The sequence below is a fragment of the Pipra filicauda genome, unplaced genomic scaffold (assembly GCF_003945595.2).
Source record: "Pipra filicauda isolate LSUMZ 115617 unplaced genomic scaffold, ASM394559v2 scaffold199_size1391877_pilon, whole genome shotgun sequence".
Taxonomy (NCBI): domain Eukaryota; kingdom Metazoa; phylum Chordata; class Aves; order Passeriformes; family Pipridae; genus Pipra; species Pipra filicauda.
In genome coordinates, this window is record NW_024104308.1 from 166,082 (window position 1) to 171,167 (window position 5,086).

General features: G+C 45.8%; 1 long non-coding RNA gene across 1 annotated transcript; it reads right to left on the reverse strand.

Moving 5' to 3' along the window:
• Positions 1–687: 687 nt before the first annotated feature.
• LOC120323113 lies at positions 688–2,259 on the reverse strand. The gene is made up of 4 exons (XR_005563277.1): positions 2,212–2,259; positions 1,779–1,851; positions 986–1,071; positions 688–884 (listed from the first exon to the last, which is right to left on the reverse strand). It is a non-coding gene; the product is annotated as an uncharacterized LOC120323113 (long non-coding RNA).
• Between the last annotated feature and the right edge of the window lie 2,827 nt (positions 2,260–5,086).

The following is a 5,086-nucleotide window of genomic DNA, read 5'->3' on the forward strand; positions in this document are numbered from 1 at the left end:
GAGACAAGGCCTGGTCTGTGAGAGCAGAAGAGACAGTGCCGAGTCCAGTGGCATGGATTGGCTCAACCCACCTGTGGCCAAACCCAAACGAGGTCATCCATTGCCCACTGCCACACTGGCTGTCAGTTCAATCCTGCCTCTCTGCGCTGGCCTGTCACATACTTACAAATGCTGCCAAACCCCACTCACAAAGCTTCATCTGAAGTCAGGCAAGTGGTTGCCCTGCAGAGCAGGCAACACTCCCATTCTTTGCCAGCAATAAACACGGTACAAGAACACGAGGAAAGCACAGCAAATCTGTTTGCATGAGGGTTTATGCTCGGAGCCTGCATATGGCCCTGCTGAAAGATCATCTTGGAAGCTCCGCGTGAGTTTGGAAGCTGTTCATTCAGGGATCAGACTCAACGCCCCGTGACTTGCAAGGACTTTCATTCAGCCGAAACAGCAAATAATGAGAAATAATGTCTCTGAATAGCTGATAGGCAATCCAGAGCATGAAACCCATTTGCATAAAACAGTCATTGTCATTTCACACACACAGATCTCAGGCAGTCAAAACCTCACAGCAGATCATTCAGGGACTGAGGGAAAGAAATTAAATCAGCTGTTTGCTACAAATAACTCATCCAGTCGTATCTGACATGACTCTGCCTCATTACTGGATATTGTCAATGCTCTGAGCTGTGACCTATAGCCAGGATCTCAGGGCATCAAACCCTGTGTGACAGCTGAAAATACATGCTTGGCTATTACATGCTGCTGCAAATGGGTCAGGAAGATCAAATTGTTCACATGGGACAGGGAAAAAAAGCACTCCCAAAATAAAGGTGATTTCTCAGTGAATCTTCTTCTCCTGATGTGCCATGCAGTCAAAGGCATCAACACTGTAATGAATATTAAGAAATCTGTCACTAGCTATCATCCAGCTGGAAAGAACAAACTCCCCAGGGCTCACTGTTGACAACACTGAAAGAAGAAGACTCACCTGGAATCACATATTATTTCATCCCAGGGAACACTTCAGTGTGCAGCCCTTTCACTTCAGATATGGGTGACAGGCTATTTTCTGCACTAATTAAAGGATGTTAAAATGAGATCAGCCACTCCTTATTGCCTGTCTCACATTTATTGTTCACAACTGCATTCAAGCACAGCTGGGTGTGGCTAAATATTAACCAAGAACAACTAAAAAAAAAAATCAATAATTTCTTGATTAGTTGCCTTTTATTTCCCCATCCTCGTGACTAGAATTTCACATGCCACTTTCTTATTTACAATTCACATGGATGAAGCACCCCTGGAGCTAATAAATAACCACACATCCAGATCTTTCCCTTGAATTAAAGAATTTATGGGAAACAGAGAACTGACTCCCTGTAGGCAGGTACATGTGTATTTGCTGACAGCAAATCCATCCTGGAACTAACACAGCTCTGTGGAGCTGGACCACAGCTGACCCAGGTCCACCCCACCAGGGTGCACAGGCAGGCAGGGGCAGGTCCCAGCATGTACTCAGGTGCCAATATCCCCCTCACCAACTACCAAGGTATTTGAGCTTTCTCTCTGCCATAGTTCTCCTCCCTGGTGCAGCACAGAAGGCATGGAGGGGAGAGGACAGTACTTTACAAATAGCCATGGTTTCACAGCGAGCGTAAGCCCCAGGTACCCAATGTACTCATGTGGGATGTTTGTGGGGGACCCAGAGCCAATCTAAGGCTGCCCAAGCCCACAGAAATGCCTCAGCCCCTGCACCACCCTTCACGCTGAAATCCACTTACCCCCTGGACACTCCAGTTGTGGTTACATTTCAGTGTCCAAGCACACTGCAGCCTTTCCATAGCACAGACTCCCCTACAGAGACAAAACAACACAGCGCCCCAAAATCACACCAAATCTGAAGCAGAAAAGGTACAAGAAATGGCAAGAATTTCCCCAAGGGCAACCAGATTCATCCACACATATTACTTTGCTATGGCCCTACTGCCCACACAGATCTCAGCTTAAGTTTGTTTCTCCCAGAAGCATATTACGAAATTCCAGCATCTCAGCCCTGTGAAACTCCCACCCAGAAACAGACGTGAGAGAACAGAGACACTCAGGCTCCAGCCAGGGCAGAGCCCACGGTGACTGTGCCCACCAGTGGTCTGACTCCCAACCTCGGTGAGCAGGCACAGAGACAGGAGCAGACAGACCAACACTGCCCACTCTCACCGTGGCTCAGCAGAGAGCTCAGGGCTCTGGTGCTTCAGCCCTGTCCCTCCCCAGCCCCAGGAGAGCCCTGCTCTGCTTGTTCCTCCTCAGGGGCACACAGCAGACTGCTGGACTTCTCTGTGCACAAGCACTGACATCACAGTTTCCCAGGCTGGTCTCTGCCCAGCAACAGCTGGAAGCCCAAGCGCAGGATTTCTCGCTCACAACCAAAGCACCACAGCTCGTGTGATTAACGTGTGCCAGGAGAGGGACAGAGCCGGGCTGATAATACACACTGTCCCCACTGCGTGACACGCCAGCCAGCACAGTGCAAGACAAATGGCTGTTTCCTCTCACAGGTGCCAACAGAAATTGTATTTCAGACAAGTCAAATCCATCCATTCTAGTGAAATGCCAAAACATCCCAGTTTGGAAGCTCCATCTCCTTACTGATGGCAGTGAAAGAGAACAGCTCAGATATCAGTCACACAAGTTTCTTTTTGCTGTTGGCGAGTTACAAAAGCGTGTTCAAAACAGCAGTAAATGATCTGCCTAACAATTCAGAAATATCTGCATTGGTTTGTGCCTCTGTTACAGAATTAATCTCCCTGGAGATCTTTTAGTGGCATGGACTCATACAAAAAGCAGTAGTACAAAATCCCACGTGGCACACAGTCAGTTTGTTTGTCACATGGGCTGCTTTCTGGAGCCAAAAGTCTGAAATGCATCAGGATAAGACATTTGGGAAACAAGACCTCCAGCAAATTCTGTTTCTGCCTGATAGGAGCACACATAATATTACCGAATAAGACAAATTGGGATATGTCATAGCAAAAGTTATCTTCATGGCAAGGGGTCACCTGGATTGATTCTAACACCTTACAAGTTTCTGTTCAGGTCACAGAGTTAACCCACCTGCAGACAAGAGGAGGACACAATCTCAGCACTACCTAGTACAAAATGTTTCTAGCTCAGATGGTTTTCCCCATTGATGGCAGAGAGACATAGGTGTTGGGAATGCTGCTGCACACAGGCCCATGTGCATGTGGCAGATGCCCTCACGGTCAACAGCCCCAACCTGCTCTCAAGCTACCAGAACTGAGGGCCAATAGTTACAGAAACTATTGCTGCTGCTGGAACTCTTAGAGGGGGAGAGGTGAAACCAAGATTGTTTCTTGCTCCAGGGGAATTCTTGCCTTTATTGCCAGTTAATTCCACAAAGAGTAGCCACTGCAATTTAAAATCCTCTATTTATGCTTTAACCTCTGTTCCCATGTGAGGATTTTTCCACGGCTGTACTTGAACACCACGTTGCTCTGTCACTGTTGTTAAGCAGTCCAGTGAACACCGGGAAGCCATCCTTGCAGAGGTAACACTACTCAGGGCACCACCCAAGTCAGAGGGTTGGGCTCCTGTCAACCAGCACTCTCCACGGGCTGGAGTCCAAGGGTCTTTCCAGCTGCCTCAAAAGAGGGCAAACCTGGGCAGTTCAGCCCACCCAAGGGGGATATTTGAGAGAGGTGTAGTGAATGAACCATCAGAATTGCTCCCCATCCCATTTTAACAGAGCTCAAGTTGGATGAGGTGAACGCCACCCAAAGTGATCATGTTTGAAAAATACATCAACCCAAATGCTGGAACACATTAGTAACACCAGGTGGAAAATTTCTGCTCTGTAGTATCCACAAAAGGACAACACCAGGTACAACCAAACCCGCCCGCCACACCCACACGTTCCTGCTTATCAGCTCATGCAGAATTTCAGGCACCTTTCAAACAAGAAAACTGAAATTTTTCAGCCCATCAACCTCAAAGATTAATTACATTTTTAATTAAAATTAATGTTTTCACACTGAAATGGCCTTTACAATGTCCCTGTTGCACTGAAAAGAGATGGGAGGTGAGGAACTTCCCTAACTACTGTTGCTACAGTAAACTCTGCTTCAAGGTACCCGTGGCAAGAGCAGTGTCAACACATGGGCTCAGTCTTTAAATCTAGCTGAAATTTTAGAAATACTTGAGTTCACACAAAGAAATAGAAGCGTACCATTAAACTGCCATCACTCCCAAATTATTTTTAATCACTCCTTACTCCATCTTTATTGTAATTATATGAGCCTTCCTGTGCAAAAATTGCATGTCACACTATGCATGAATGACTTTTCATTAAGTGATCTCCTTCAGTAACTAATGGTCCTTCATTTAACATTAATGATGAATAAATCAATACATGTAGTAGTTAAAGCTATAAGTTTCTTCATATTCAATTATTGTCTACAAAGATGCCTCAGGAGGGCGTCCACAGAAATATTGGGCAGTTCTAGGAAAGGGTTAATCATCTCTCATGAGTCGCTAAGCAACAGTATTCTGCTCTTATGGCATGTTTTGCCAGACAGAGCTGTGGCAATGATACAACCTTCCTGCATCTTATCCAGAGAGTTTGCTGAAAACTTGCCTGCAAACAAACAGAACAGCAAACCCCTGCTGCAGATTTAAATTTAGCTTCTGGTAGCTATAAATTTTCAAATTACTTTAGTACATTTAATTTTCTGTTCCAAACCATTTTAATATGACTTCAATGATGGAAGAGGGGACTAACTAAAATGCAGCTGTAGAACTAAAACCGAAGAAGCCCCAATATTCAATACCCCACTACTAAGTCACTTCATGAGATGTGTCAAATACAATAAAAGAAAGCAAACTTGGAAGACTGCAGAAATTCAGAAGTCAGGTTCAGTCTTCAGAAATTGTCTCTTCTCCCTCCCAGAGGGGAAAGAGAACCTGAGGAGGGTACAGGCAGCTTCAAGCAGCTGCACTGGAGGTGCAACCCAAATCACACTAAGACTGCATCAATCATCAGGGGTTACTGAGGGCCGGTAATTCATAAATTCAGTCC